This window comes from Paroedura picta, chromosome 3, assembly GCF_049243985.1.
Source record: "Paroedura picta isolate Pp20150507F chromosome 3, Ppicta_v3.0, whole genome shotgun sequence".
NCBI classification, from domain to species: domain Eukaryota; kingdom Metazoa; phylum Chordata; class Lepidosauria; order Squamata; family Gekkonidae; genus Paroedura; species Paroedura picta.
This window is the reverse complement of record NC_135371.1, coordinates 25024757-25041433: the sequence shown is the minus strand read 5'-3', so window position 1 is coordinate 25041433 and position 16677 is coordinate 25024757. Positions and strand designations below refer to the sequence as shown.

General features: G+C 43.0%; 1 protein-coding gene across 2 annotated transcripts in view; it reads left to right on the top strand.

The window, feature by feature from the left end:
* The first annotated feature begins 2843 nt into the window (after window positions 1-2843).
* LMOD3 (leiomodin 3) overlaps window positions 2844-16677 on the top strand; it is a 34555-nt gene continuing 20721 nt past the window's right edge. The window contains exon 1 of one of the 2 annotated variants that reach the window (XM_077325134.1): window positions 2844-2997. The gene's annotated coding sequence lies outside the window, so the exon portion shown is untranslated. The remainder of the gene's footprint in view (window positions 2998-16677) is intronic. The other variant, XM_077325137.1, reaches the window with a different exon arrangement.

Below are 16677 nucleotides of genomic sequence, written 5' to 3'. Positions count from 1 at the left end.
CAGCAGGAAAGATCAGGTAAAACAATAAACATACATCCAATCAGTTGTATATAGGCCATGGTACTGTGATTTGAGCTTGAGTGGGATTTGAGGGTCACAATTATATTGAAGAATGCACATAACAAAACGGCAGCAAACCTTCTGAGAAAAGCCAAGTGTAGTGGAACCTTCGAGTTAAGTATCCCTTGGATATACTTTAAAATACTCAAGGGAGTCACTGTTTATTACTCATGAAGAGGGTTAAAGCAGGGGTAGTCAACCTGTGGTCCTCCAGATGTTCATGGACTACAATTCCCATGAGCCCCCTGCCAGCAAATGCTGGCAGGGGCTCATGGGAATTGTAGTCCATGAACATCTGGAGGATCACAGGTTGACTACCCCTGGGTTAAGGGGGTTTTTTTTAGCATAACCAATTGACATGTGATAGAAGTTTGCAAAACTATTAACAATGTGTAGAATGTAAGCTAAGGCAAGGGAGATAAGCTGGTGGATGGGAGCAATGCTTAACTCCTGTGTGTGCACAGAACCCTTCCCTGCAAACATTCCTCGTGACCATTTTACTCTCAGAAAGTTGTGACTACAGAGTTTCTGGAGAAGGCAAATAGATTTGATAGATCATCGTAGAACTGAGTGGAAGAGTGATTACTGGCATCTCCAGTAAAAAGGATCAAGTAGTAGGCGAAGGAATAAACCTCCACATGAGAACTTCTGCCAGTCAGAATGGACAATAATGTCTTTTAGAGATCAAGGGGTTGACTTAATACAAGGCATCGTCATTTGTATCTGTATTATGCTAAACTATGTAATTTGTAATCAATAGTGCTGTCACCAGGGTTCATCATTCCTTGGTTTGGATTACGGCCATAGACCATACAAGATGAGCATTATGAGTACTTGTCTGATGAAGATTTTGATCCAGGTTTGAGAATTATTTCTCCCTCCATGGCTCAGAGGCAGAGCACTTGCTTGGCATGCAGAAGACCCCAGGTTCTATCCCCAGCCTCTCCAATTAAAAATGATTAGTTGATAGGTAGTGTAAAAGACCTCAACCTGGGAGCTTGGAAAGCAGCTGCCACTCTTAATAGTCAATGGACAATATTGACTGGATGGAAAATGGGCTTGATTCAGTACAAGACAGTTTCATGGATTATGAGGATGACTTCTTCCAGTATCTAAGTGTATCTAAGCCTAACCAGAGATTTCCTCATCTCTCAGTTTTTTATAGCTACAGACCAGGTCTGCCTTCTCAAGAATCAGAGACTGGCTAGAAAATATTTTCCAATGGGTCAACATGGTACCATGTTCTAGAAACCATAGCTTACATGGCTTACTGGTTTTCAAGGTGTCTTTAGTTAAGAATGCAATCCAATGCTGGCAATCAATGGAAGACTAGGTGGGCAGAAATACAGTGAAATAGCATTTTGTGATGTCCTAACATCATTTCCTGCAGTGTAGCTAGACGTGATGTCACCATGTCATGCAATGCTCCAGCATCTTCTCAGAACTCTATGGTAAAAATCACAGAGATTAGGGACATTTCCAGAGCATCAAGTGACACAGAAACATCAAAATTTCCTAAAGAAGGTCAATCAGATTATTAGTTGAGGATAGACAAAGGGTAGTTGCCAAGATTATGATCCAAGAAATCAATTAAAGTAATAAAAGCCTAAAAAAAAATAAAGCTCCAGGTTTACATGGTTTGACAGATGAGTATTATAAATTATGTACTGAAACTAGAGGCGTATCCTTATTGAATACAATTAATGAAATTAAAAGAGTGAGGAAGTTACTGCTAAGCTGGAGGGAAGGAATACTAATATTTTCCCCCAAACCAAACCTTAACCGCTTCTTATGGGCCAATAACATTATTGAATTGTGACTACAAAATATTTACTACAATTATTTTGAGCAGGCATAAGAAAATAATTGAAGAGCCTCTTGTGGCGCAGGGTGGTAAGGCCGCAGAAATGTTGTCTGAAAGCTCTGCCCATGAGGCTGGGAGTTCAATCCCAGCAACTGGCTCAAGGTCAACTCAGCCTTCCATCCTTCCGAAGTCGGTAAAATGAGTACCCAGCTTGCTGGGGGGTAAACGGTAATGACTGGGGGAGGCACTGGCAGACCACCCCGTATTGAGTCTGCCATGAAAACGCTAGAGGGCGTCACCCCAAGGGTCAGACATGACTCGGTGCTTGCACAGGGGATACCTTTACCTTTAAGAAAATAATTGACAAATATATATCAGTAGATCATGCTACTGTTCAGCACCATGAAAACTACTACTTAGTACAGAGATACCTAGACCAGAGAAGCCTTTTGTATTTGGGGAGGGGAATAAGGTATCCTTTTCCACAAGGCCTCTCGCTGGTTTCTCTGGCAACCAAGGCTGATGTTGTCCTCACAAAGCTTTCATCTGACCCTTTCTAATCTCCATATTGCATTACAGGGTACTGAGGGGCATAATGCTGTGCCTGCCAGTGTTCTTCAGCTTTCGACTCCCCCCTCCCCAATCATGCTTAGTTACAAAGTAGTTTACAAACGATGCGAGGTTTAAGTTTCATCGCTACATTCCCTCCAATTGGTTCCAGTTTAAGCTCTGGCACTACCATAGGACATGCCTAGAGAAAAAGATAAATGAGGCAGGGAGGGGTCGGGGTTATCAGCATAAAAAAAAAAAAATGAAAGCCAGCAGGGCAGAATCTGCTCCAAAGAATTTGGAGTCAGCACATGGCCCATCAGTTATCTTAAAAATAGCACCCATTCAACATTTGAGGCACTTCAGGCATGTTTTGATGACCCCACTACCTAGGATTAAAATGGTGTCATATGAGGCGGGCTTGGTGAATGCGTTTGTTGCCGCCTCGCTTTTATCTAGCCGGGCTTTTCGTTTGTAGGTGGACTGAAAGGCCAGAGTGGTTGAAAAAGATGCATAGCCCATAAGCAAAACCTGGGTTGTGCTCTGCTCCCCTGGGATTCATATGCCTGCTGCCCATGCTGTAGGTAAGTTCTTGCTTTAGAAGCCACATATTTTAGCTGTTCCTTGGTGTGTCTTGCTTGAGAAGGTCTGTTCTGAGAGGCAGCCCATAACATTTATATTATGGAACGGACTCAGCATTGTACTTTCTGTGCATATTAGTCCCTGAATATGAAATGCACTGACTTAAAAGTAATTCACATTCATTTCAGTGGCATTTCTTTCCAAGTAAATGCATCAAGATTTACATGCAATTGTTAACAAATACACCCTTCTAAACCCAATGGGCTTAGAAGGGTATTGCTCTGTACAGGATTCTATATACTAAAATAGACACCTTTCTTTCTTTCTTTCTTTCTTTCTTTCTTTCTTTCTTTCTTTCTTTCTTTCTTTCTTTCTTTCTTTCTTTCTTTCTTTCTTTTGAAGGGCAGTTATAGTATTACAGTATCAGTTTTGGGCCAGCTGTTATGTCAGAGGTCTGGCAGAACCTGTGGACCTTAATTATAAGCTTGACAATCTTGCTCTTCCAATTTTTAAAATTGAATATGCTCCCCTTGGTTTATATGTAGCTGACTGTTTGGACTGATCAGGGTGAAGGAGCCAAATAATAAAGTTGCATTGGGGTCCAGTTAAAAATGAACAGGCTGTTCATTTGAAATCCTAAATTGGTAAGGTGTTGAGTTTTTTAGTTTACCATTGTGTTACCTCAGTTTCATACATACTATTTTAATATTAAGAAACAAAGAAATGTAAAAGGACAATGGCAGAATTTACTCGAGAGATTAAAAAATCTCAAAATGTGTTTGTACATTGCATAGTAATACGCTGTTTATATTTTATACATTAGACAAGCAGACATCACTACATTACATAGTTACATAAAATGTGTAACTTGTGCCTCTACATTTGAAGCCAGTTCTAAAAATTGATGCTCCCTTTCTAGCAAGTAGAAAACTGTTAACATGGCATTTAATGAGCTTACTTTGGGGCATCTCTAACAACCATTAATCATCCATGTCAGTAAGATACTTCTTGGAATGCCAAGTGGGTTCACGAAAGGAGAATTGCTAGAAGAAGCCAAGTTCCCCCCCCCAACATGGAGTCCAATTTTGGTCTCGTCCCCTCCAAACAATGCATAGTAAAAGCATCACAGCCTCTGCACCAGCCACAAGGGATCTGGGAGAAGTTAAAAGATTTATACAATCAGATATTTTCTACAGCTCAGAGGTTTTATGCTGTCAACAGTGTCTCTGCCTGGTCTTCTCTCTCTCTCTCTCTCTCTCTCTCTCTCTCTCTCTCTGCAGCAACAGCTGATTAAAATCCTAACCCTTAATCATGAACAACCACAAATTCAGTGGATATTGGCTTTTTGTGTCTGCTGAGAACAGTACAAAATCATAAATAGAAACACACCAATGGCACATTTCCCACACTTTCAGTCCAAGCAGTCCAGATGGGTATAATATGGCAGACCACACTAATCTTTAGCAGCCCAATGCCATATGGTGTGCATTAGCAACCATTACAGATGGCGCAGATTCAGAACTGGGGAGTCTGGAATAGTCACTCAGGACAGATTCTTCTGAATTCTGGCTTGGGTTGTACAAGGGTTGTCCCTTTTTGCCAGCCTTGGTTGCCAATCCCAAAGGGAATACAATCCCCCTGAGAAGGGAAAGGAGTATTGTGTGTGAGAGGAGCTTGTAAACCAGAAATAACACTTGTGATCACAGCCAGGAACATCAATTTTCTTCTGGAGAGCATGGAAGTGGTAGTTCCCTTGGCTTCTGGTAGGGTTGCCAGTTCTGGGTTGGGAAATACCTGGAGATTTGGGGGTTGGAGCCTGAAGGGGGCAGGATTTGGGGGAGGGAGTACAGGGGATAATACCATAGAGTCCACTTTCTGAAGTGGCCATTTTCTCCACATGAATTGATCTCTGTCCCCTGGAGATGACTTGTAACAGCAGGATATCTCCATTTTGGAGACCTTTACTTAGCCTTTCTGTCTGTTGCTTTGGCTTCCTGGGTTTCCCATTTTCCCGACAGATCAATCCTGTTCTCTACCACCTGGAAGAGGACAGCTTCTGGGCATAATTTCCTGCTCCTGAGTGAGTGTCATCTAACTAATCATGACATATCTATAAGCCCTATTCCTCTCCTGTCCACTGAGACCTCCCTGCTGGCTGCTACCACACTTGGTTATGTTTTTGTCCTTTGGAAGATAGAGAACTAGCAAATGGGGGGGGGGGGGAGGACACATCCATTTTTACATTTTCAGAGTTTTCTCTAAATAGCATTTTAAAATACCTCAAGTTTTTTCATGAACTCTCTGGAAAAGTTTAGACAAAATAATTAGATTCTGGGATAGGCAACAGGGGCAATTGGTGTGCTCTGATTTTTATTGATTTTCAAAGTGGACCTATAGCATCCTTGTAGCAAACTGTTTGTTAATTATAACACCAAACTGTTGGCTGCTTACATTAGAACCAAACCCCACAATACTTTTAGGGACAGATTTTCTCAACCCTAATCTGCTCTCCCTGCAGCTTCGGGAAGCTTAGCTACTTGTCATAGGACCTAACATGGATCTGGACCACAGCTGGAAGTTGGAAATCCCCCACCCCAGTGTTCATTTCTCAATTAACTGCTGGGGGGATGTCACTTCCTGGGGAAATCTCAGGCATGTGGGGGGCAGATATGGGTGCCAGAGCATTATTTGATCTGTTGTAGAGAAACATATTGGCAAATTCTGAAAGGTGGGACAGTGTTCCATGATGTCATTGCATTATTTCCAAAAATGTAGATATAAGTGATATTATTCTGTTGCTGGATGCTCTAGGATTATCTCAAAACTTTATGGTAAAATAATAGAATTAGGGTTGAATACCAGAGCACCTGGTAATGCAGTAATGCCACTGATGGTTACACAGGTAGAAATAATGTCATGAAGACCCTGTTCTGGTACCCAACCTGTAGGGTTGTCCACTGTAGGGTTGTCCATTCCTGGAGATTTGCAGATGGAACCTGGAAAGGGAAGAATTTGGGGGAAGAGAGAGACCTCAGCAGGGATGTAATGCAATATAGTCCACCTTCCAAAGCAGCCATTTTCTTCAGGGGAAGTGACCTTTCTAGTCTGGAGATCAGTTCTAGCTCTGGACAAACTTCAGCCTCTATCTGGAGGTTGGGAGACCTATCTACCTGACTGAGGATAGGCAAGCAACAGGGAGGGAGGTGGAGCTTCCCTTCTTTCACCTGGCAAATGGCAGCCCTTATATGCACTGAATACTATGTCCAGCCCAACAACAGAGCAGAAATCACCCCTCCAGGACAGACTTGGCTAAAAAACATGATGCAGAGGGAAAGGCTGGGACTCCTCCTCCACCATCACTGTGGTCCTGATACAAACTGAGCCTTGCATCATTTGGGTAAATTCTATGCAAATTCTATGCAAATATGAGACATGTTTGGAGAACTTGTGGCCAAATTGTTCCATGAAGTCCACCAACCATGTATGGCGGATAAGAAGGAGAAGAAGAAGAGTTGGTTCTTACATGACACTTTTCTCTATGCGAAGGAGTCTCAAAGCGGTTTACAGTCGCCTTCCCTTTCCTCTCCCCACAACAGACACCCTGTGAGGTAGGTGAGGCTGAGAGAGTCCTAATATTACTGCTTGGTCAGAACAGCTTTATCAGTGCTGTGGTGAGGCCAAGGTCACCCAGCTGGCTGCATGTGGCGAGTGCAGAATCAACCCCGGCTCACCAGATTAGAGGTCTGCACTCCTAACCACTACACCAAACATTGTCCTGTTTTTGCAACTTCAGCCCTCTAGGTAATGTGCTGCCTTGCTATCGCACTTTTACTGTTGTCCATAAACACCTGATGTACTATGTTCAGCATGATACATCACAAGTTAGGGAGCCCTCCCTCCTCCAATCTAGTATTACATTATTAATCTGGGCAGGAGAAGCTGCTTGAAATGTTTTCCTCAGGAGCTGAAATATCAACAGGTCTTCAAGATATATAGCTTCCAACAGTGACTGTTCTATGTAGGTGTTCTGGGAAATAAAAATCAAACGTCACGGCAAAATGCTGTGACTGCTTTGGACACAGTTTTATCTTGTGTCAGTTTTGAAAATTGTCCTCAGGCATGCTGAGTACTTTGACAGGAACACAATCCCCAAACTTAGCTTGACTGAACTCCCTTGTTGACATGAGGCCGAAAACAACCAAACTCTGGCTTCCCTGCTCAAAATATCAGTAACCTAATATTTATATCTCCCCTCTCACTGGAGGAAGGAGCTGGCTTCAGATTGAATCGATTTTTAACCAGATGGACAAAAGACATCTGATTTTAATAATTATATCTACATATCATCATATATAAATAGATTGTGTGATTGTTTATTGTTTATGTTGTTACCCACCCTGAGCCTTCAGAGAAGGGTGGGTTATTAATATAATTTTGTTATATTAATGTATTAATTTTATTGTTATATTAATATAGTAATGCTTTGCAAGTTGTGGCCACGTTTGTACTTGCAGTCTACAAACTAAATCTTCTTTCACATGCCCCATTGGGTTGTGGTTGGGGCATTACATCCATCTTTTTGCTAAGCTCAAAATCACTCACACTTCATCCCCTCTTTTGAACTGCACAGTCCAATGAATAGGCAACATTTGCCTGCTTTTTGCACGTCCACAATCAGCAGCATCAATCTGTGAAGTAATTACAAGAACAGATCACAAGATTACCTAGAATCATGGACAGGCACTAAAGACACACAGAGATATCTAAGCAATAAGTCTCATTTTAAAACTCTCAGGCAAGTTTTTGTTTTCTAGCAATGCTTGCCTTTAAAGGTAAGGGAGAGGTAAGGGAAGGCGACTGTAAGCCGCTTTGAGCCTCCTTCGGGTAGGTAAAGGCGGCATATAAGAACCAACTCTTCTTCTTCTTCTTCTTCTTCTTCTTCTTCTTCTTCTTCTAAATCATTGAAGATGGCCGTGATGGCAGATGGGTGGAAAGGGGCAGCAGCTGCAAGCAGTGTAGTCATGCAAGGGGACACGCACCTGATTCATTTGGATGTATTTGAACAGCCTGGCAAGTGATCAGCTCCTTGATCCCATCTGCTGAGCAAGAAATGAGCTCGAGGGCTTTATGAATAGCTACAATGGTGCAAAATTATCTCCTTGATGCAACAATGTTGCTACACGGGAAAAGTGGGTTGCCACTTAACGTTTTAAACTCAAACACCAAGGAAATGCCGCAATTCAAGGTTATGTTTATTTCATATTTTTTTGCTGAGCCTTTTTGCTTATTAGCCCTGACTGCAATGTCCCAGGCTAGCCCGATCCCATCAGATCTCAGAAACAAGGTTGGCCCTGGTTAATAGTTTAGAGACCCCCAAGGAGACCACTGGCCGCCTTGAATGTTGTTTGCCTTAAAACCCTTTGGGGTCGCCATAAGCCAGCTGTGACTTGGGGGCCCTTTCCTCCACCACTTTATTGCTTTATTTAGCATTTTCATGCAGCTTTCCTGTTACCAAAGTGGCACTTGAAGAATCTGCAGTCAGCAAACACACAAAATTAAGGATCATTTCTAACAATCAAACCCACAATAAATTTAAAATTAGTCTCAGACTTGGACTTAAAAATAATACTTGTGGATTTCTGAATAGCGTATCATCCTAATTCTCAGAAATACAGCTATTTCACCATATGTATCCATATTTGACCTTGGAGCTTTCTATTTTTGTCGCAATATTTATGAACTTGGATCAGACCACCTTATCCAGCATATTGTTTCTCATAGTGGTGAATAAGAGGACTTGGAAGATCCACAAGCCCCCTTGGTCTTGACTCACCCCACCCCCAGTAACAGTAAGAGATGTACTGCCTCTGAACATGGAGGTTTTATTTAGCCATCATATATTCTCCTTTTAAGCTCATAAGAATGCTGATGATGAAAGCTGGCATGGTCCTGTCAAATTAAGCACTTTTCAACCCCACAAAAAATGAAGGGAACTGGAAATTGCTTAACTTTGATGATAACATCATATAACGCAACAGTTGAAGTTATTTGTTTTATTCAAAAACAACAACTGAATCCCTTACCTCCTGAATTACTTAGCCAGAGTTTTAACATATTCAGTTCTTTGGGGGACTATGTGTCTAGTCAAGTCTTTGCACCATGGCCTCAATTCAACTATGCATGCCAGTCGATTTAGAAAATGTATATGCAAAACCACCCATCCAGAGACCTGCATGAGGCAGCTGACTAATCAGACAATACAGCAGAAGCATTTAAATGCCATTAAAAGAAGCCATGGCAACAACAGCATTAAATATACCTCTGTTTGAGGCCCACAACTACCTGCCCACCCAAGGGTGACCCCCATTTCATGCCCAAATGATCCCTCCAGCAAAAATCTCCAGAATCCAGCCTGGCCTGGAGGAAATTCACTTACCCACAGCGGCAATTAGCAATTCCCTGGGTATGCAAGGAAGGGCCAGAAGAGACAAACACTGGCACATCCCTTCTTGCCCACCCACTCACCATCTGCCTAAGTCATAAAACCAGCATTTCTGCCAGATGACTATCTAGCCTCTGCTTAAAAACTTCCAAAGAAGAACTCACCACCTCCCAAGGAAGCCCATTCCACGGAGGAACCGCTCTAATTAGTGTGGGTGAGTAGGTGTTTAGGTGGGTGTGCATATGGCCTATTATGCACGGCTGCTGAAACGGTGGCATGGAGAACGAGGAGGAGGAAGAAGCGAAGCAAACCGATTATGCACGGGACGGAACACAACGGCGGCAAAACCCAGAGTATCCAAGTATGCACAGGGCTACTCCGGAGCCGCTTCTGGTTGCGCCCTGGTCCCAGGAAGCTCCACTTTCTTCCGCATCTCGCTAATGAGGCTTTTTCGGCGGCATAAGTTGACTCTGCACCCGGTTGCCGCCTGCAGCGTGCATAATTGGTGATTTTAGCCGCCGCCATTCCACCCCGAATGCAGACTTTCCACTCCGTGCATAATGGGCCTATGACAGAGACACTATGTGAAATGGGACAATGCATAGTGTGAAATAATGGGAGAGAAGGAAATTTAATTTTTATATATATACATACATACATACATACATACATACATACATACATACATACATGTGTGTATGTGTTCTTCTGAGTGTGTGTGTATATCAGGCTTTCTCAACCAGAGTTTCGTGAAACCCTGGGGTTTTTAATGGCCCTGGAAGGGTTTCTTTAATAGGTGGGAATTAATCAATTTGTATATATTTTTAAAATGTGTTAAACATTTATCAGGTGATAAGACTATATATGCTCATGTCAACCCCGCCTTCCAAAATGGCCAATGATGAGCCTGGAAGTGGTAGGAAGGGGAGGAGCCCCAGGTGGGCATGTACACAGCTATGCTTTCCAACCGTATTCTGCACAATCAGGCCACTTCTGGGATTTCTCAAGGCTTGAAGAACGTTTTAGGGGTTTCTCAATGGTAACAAAACTAAGAAAGGCTGGTATACACAGACACACACACAAGGGCCTGTAAAATGGAGCTCTTCCACCAAGTCTATGGTTGAGGCTGGGGTCAGTGAAGTAGAACCATTGCCCCTCCCCTGGGATTGGAAGTTACAGCATTCCTCTCCACTCTCCCTACAGCTCTGGTAGTGGGGGGGTGGGAATGAGATTATTTTCTGTCATGTTGGGATTTTTTTTAAGTCTTTTAATGAGTATTTTAATGGGACCAGTCTACTGTTACCCTACATGAGCCTTTCAGGGAGTGGTGGGAAATAAATTAAAATAACGATAACGATGACAGTAACAGTAACAGTAATAGGAATTAAACTTCATTCTCTCCCATTATTTCACACTATATCCTTCTGCTACATCATAGATCAGGGAGGAAAATGAACTTGGACCCACCCTGGTGTTGCAGAATCATGCTGGGAAAGAACAGTGTTCGGGTCTAGCTGAATGGAAGCTCTCATGCTTTGCAAATAGATGGTCTTTCATCCTTAGTTAAAGGATTTCAAGTTGTGGGTATTGACAAAGCTGTGATGAGACCGTGAAGATCTGTCACCAGTTAAAACCAGTCAGTGGTGGCCTAGATGGACCAATGGCTTACAAGGCAGCTTCAAAAGTAATGAAACCATGTGTGATGTACGTTGGTGCTAACATGGCTTAATACCCTTTCAGTGCCATCCTAAAGACACTTTCCAAGGAATAAGCCCTGATGAACAGATTTGAATAGGATTCTCAGTAGACCTGCTTAAGGAGCATTCAGGCCTACTCAAAAGAAAGTCCCATGATATGCAGTGGGGCTTACTCCCAGCAGTGTGTCCTTTGGATAGCAACAGAGTATTTATATAGCACCTTTTTAGATCACTGAATATGCCTTTAGGATTCACTCAGCAATTCTTACAAAAGCCGGCCAGTATGATTTTCCAGCTCTCAATTAATCGCTCCATAATAGGACTGAAAAGTCCCACCACCAACTTGCAGAATTTAGACTAATGTGAAGATAGCTCTTGCACAAACAGACACAAGCAGAAATGCTACCTTAAAACTGTTGATAATTCATGTCAATCGCATCTCCCGTTCCTTGACAATTTCTCTGCAGAGGCTATAACAAGTGTCTTGACCCTACTTAACTTAACAGATCAGACAAGCTCCCGGTTCCAAGATGGAATGGTTGCAGATCCAGGGAAATATAAGAGGGTGGCTAAGCGCTTTATTTACAGGCAAGAAATCAGCAGGAGATTTGCAAGTGGAGAATGGATAGCTTCGGTGACCCAAACGGCATGGTTCGAGAGAATAAGATGCCAACTAGAGACTACGGTTGATTTATTCGATAGCATCAGGAAACCATTTATAGGCCACATTATAGATTACTATCTTGAGGTTTAGAACACATATGAAAAGAGATATTGATACAGGAGAAGGCTGTTGTGCTTACACAACACAATGCAAAACATATTGTGTAATGCAAAATAACATATAACTAAAAACATATTACTACTGCCATAGTAATATAAATATACAAGTTAAAATCTAGATTGGTTGGGTAGCCGTGCTGGTCTGAACAAAGTAGTAGAACAAAATTTGGGTCCAATGGCACGTTTAAGACCTACAAAGTAGGAATTATCAGAGTAAAGGAGAGAGTAAATCAGCAGTAAATTAGGAAACAGCATCATGAAGATATCAAACTTGTTTGTTGGACGCTGTTTCCTAATTTACTGATAATTCACTCTCTCCATTTGTATTATAATGATTCCTATTTCATTCTCTGTCCAGCATACAAAAGCTCACACCTTGAATAAAAAGTTGCTGGTTTCAGAGGTGTCACTGGACTCAAGTTAAAATCTAAGTTATCACAGGTTTTAAAATCCAGAATTAAAACTAATTTGCCTAGGCTGCTTCCTGCTCAGAAAGGGAGGTGAAGAGGAGCAAGGTCATAATTAATTAGAGGTAATTCGGTGATTAGGTAGGGAAACCAGCAGCATTTCAGATGTTAATTTTTGGGCCTTCAACCATAGACCCAACAGAACAGCTCTGCGGAACTGTCCAACTGTCCAACAGGGCTGTGACGTTATCAGGCAAAGCATCATACCAGGCTGGGGCCAGGGCAGAAAAGGCCAGTTTAATTTCTTTAGGGGCATACAAATTATTGTACAATAAGTGTGTAGTATCCAATTGACAAATACCAAATTATCTGTCAGTGCAGCCCAGGACTCCATGCATATGCATGACCAGCCAGACTTTATAAGACTTCTAAATGCAACTGGTTGTAATGGAGGAAAGCTCTCCCGTTCGCACCAGTGGTCTTTAAGAGTACTACTAACCTTTATCTGTATTGACCAATTATGCATGGGAGTGGGGAAATGCCAGGATGGCGCCTGCATGAATGCAGGACAAATCCCTGCTTATCCCCACTGGCCCAGCCCCCTCACAGCCCTCGCCTGCTTTAGGGTCTCCTATGTTAAGGGAACAATGATGCCACTGGTGACTAGGCCAGGCCAGGCCAAGCCCAGCTCCTTCCCCTACCTATGACAGGGACACACAGTGTCCCGGTCAGCTCTACAGTGCTTTGCAGCAGCACAGAGCTAAATGGTGCTATTTTTTCACCCCCAGGATGGTGGGATAGGGTTGTGTTGCGAACATTGTTAAATGCCAGCTGTATTGTTGTTTTAGTTGTTGTTATAGGGGTTTGTAAGGGGTATGATTTCATGGGGATTTTATTGTATGTTGGGAATATTTGGAAATTTTATTGAATGTTTTATATGCCGTGAACTGCCGTGAGCCAGCTTGCTGGGAGTGGTGGTATATAAATATAATTAATAAATAATTTTTAAAAATTAAAAAAAACCCCTGCCCCCCACCGCTACAGTGAGGCGCAGCAGACACTTTCTGCCCCAGAGTTGCGCATGCGCATGCACAACTCCGAGGCGGACCATGTGCACCAGGGGATTTCTTCCCCCGTTAGTACATGGGAAATGGTGGGCCATGCTGCCCCACCACAAGAAACCAGTTGAAACTGCCATGCATAATCAGTCATTGTGTCCTAAGATTTTAGAAAAGGCCATTGGCTGCATTAGCTCAGGATTGCAGCTATCACTGCACTAGGGCAGGTGACTACTTCCTGGATGGTCTTGTTTATCCAGGAAAACCCAGTTGCAAAAGACTGCTATAGAGCAACAGTAAGCAGCAATGTGTGTTAGGGTTGCTAGTCCCCAGGTGGGGCTTGAGGATCCCATGGAATTATAGCTCATCTCCAGGTGACAGAGGTCAGTTCCCCAGGAGAAAATGGCTGCTTTGAAGGGTGGACTCCACAGCATTATACTCAGTGGAATTTACAGTTCCCCACCTCAAATCCCACCTGCTCCTGGCTCTACCCCCAAACTCTACAGGTATTTCCCAACCCAGACCTGGCTACTCTAGCATGGATGTTGTCTTTATGGGATATGGGAATGATGCACAGGAATCAAATGTGCACAGGAATATCTTGCTTTTGCGGATCCACTTGAAATATTCCCTCTTCTGCTTGTCTCTACTGTTTTCATTAGCAAAAAGGCAGTGCTTGTGGCTAGATGGTGGCACACATCAATATCAAATGGTGGAAACAGGGGGAAGAGGCTTAGTAATTATTATTATCCTGTGCCTTGAGACACATGCTCTTCTTGGGTAGGACACGCAGCTCTGGCCTACACAGCTGATGTGAGAAGAGCACAGGAGTCAGGAACAAGGATTAGCCGGCTGACAATAAATAGAAGCATCTTTTTTTTAAAAAAGAAAAGAGCAAGAGTTTGCCACCCCATTCACTTCGCTGCGGCTGATACTATTTAAAGGAGTCCTTAATGCCCCGACCAGGAACATACTGTGCTAGGCAATATACAAACTGATGAAATGTATAAGGCAAGCCATCGCTCATTCAGGTCTGCAAGCCTTTCACTTGGAAGGGGGTGAAGGGTCCATGCTAACAGTAGGGCTGCAACACGAGGTCAGCACCTGCATACAAGGCAAGGATTTCTGTATTCTGGGAAGTCTCCCCAGGAATGCAAAACAAACAGACCACACAAAAAAAAACGCACTTAAAAAAATGAACAACAAATAACCAACCAGTAACTGAATGTACCCTCCAGAAGCCACAGAATATTGTAGGTAGTTGAGCATCAAGTGCAGGGAAAGGGAGCAGGATTAGCCCGCTCAGGACCTTAACCCTTTACAAGATCCCAGCTAGCAGAACTGGTTAGGGGGGAGGGGGTACCTGCTAAGAGGCATGAGCTGTGCCACTCACGGTCCGCTTTGCAGAACAGACATTTTTTCGAGGGGAATTGATCTCTCCTGCCTGGAAGCCAGTGGCAATTCCAGGAGGACTTCAGCCACCACCTGGAGGGGTTCACCACTCCAGTTCCAGGAGGATGGCAGCACTAAGATCTACAGGCCCTACAACCATTCTCCACATAGTTTTGATGTTCCTGGAGCTCTGGGGGCAGGGTCTGAGGAGGACAGAGGTTGGGGAGAGCCACAAACTGCCCTCCAAAGCTGCCATTTTCTCCAGAGGAAGTGATCTCTGTAGTCTGGAGATCAATTGTAATAGTAGAAGATAGGGTTGCCATGTTCCAGGTTGTGGAACTCCTGGAGATCTGCTAGATCCTGGTTGAGAAACTCCTGAATATTTGCAAGTGGAGCCTGGAGAGGACATTCAGTGTACAATGCCACAGAGTCCACCCTCCAAAGCATCCATGTTCTCTAGGTGCACTGATCTCTGCAGTTTGGAGATAAACTGTAATTCTAGGGGATCCCCTGGTCCCACCTGGAGGCAGGCATCCCTAGCAGAAGATCTCCAGGTGACCATTTGAAAGTTGGCAACCCTAACATGATGTTAGGGCTAGTTCGCGTTGATATAATTTCAAATGACAGCAACTACAAGAATACAGAAATCCTAAAATTTAATATAATCCTGCAGCTCTGGGCCTTCATATTCCCAAGCTGAAGTGAATGTCCAGTGTCTCTCCTGGGGACATCAACACATTACTGACTATATAAAGCCCCACTTCTTTATATTTTGCATTGTCATTACAAACACTTTAATGTCAATTAACCCTTTTTTCTTTATGACTAAGAATCTATATTTGGACAACTTCACAACCTCCATTGGGGACTTACATTTTAAACTACCCATTCGAATTCGCATGCAAACAGTTGACTATGGAACATAGGGCTGCCAGCCTCCAGGTGACAGTGAGAGGAAAACCGCCTGAGGCAAACTCTTCTCATACAAAAATGTCTCTTTCTGCTTTGTCAGGACTGATGTCCAAAATTAATATCCATGTCTAAAAAGCTTCTTACATCGGCAAACGCCTTACTCTGAGCTGAAGAAGCTGGTCTGAAGGTGACTGACTATGATTTATTGATTTTTCTGTACAACTCCTTCCTAAAAGAAAAGAAGGAGAAAGAGACTATATTAGATATATTTTGCCTCAGATGTTTTTTTCTCTCATTAAAGCCTGCACCATTTGGCCTCTCCTTGCTTGTTAACCTTTATTTCTATCATCATCATCATCATCATCATCAGCAGCAGCAGCAGCACACTCAGGACCGTGAACAACATATATAAAGACAATTCAATTTAAATCACAGTTAAACATTTTTAAAACATTTCTAAAAATTCCAGCCTTAGAGGTGGGGATGTGATACAGGAAGGAGGCCAGTCCAATGTGGTGGTGGTGGTGGTTGGTTATTTTACTGGCCTCAACCATAGGTCTGGTGGAAGAGCTCTGTTTTCCAGGCCCTGCAGAACCCGATGAGCTCTGACAGGGCTTTCCAGATAAGGCTTAGCGATCTCCCATCACTGCAGCCGACTCCCCTGTGCTTGCACTCGAAAGCTCAAGCCTTGAATAAATCTTGGTTGGTCTTAAAGGTGCTACTGGACTCTGATTTTATTGACTCCCCTGTTGACAAAGACCCGTTCCCCTAGTGAAAATAGCTGTTTTGGAAAGGTGGAGTCCATGGCATTATATACCGATGAGATGAGATGAGATGACATCCCTCCCCTGTCCTTTGTTCGTTCGTTCATTCATTCATTCATTCATTCATTCATTCATTCATTCATATTTTATACCCTGCCCTTCCCCAGAAGCTCAGGGTGGCACTATGCCCAGGCTCTATGCCCACAATATCCAGATATTTCCTAGAG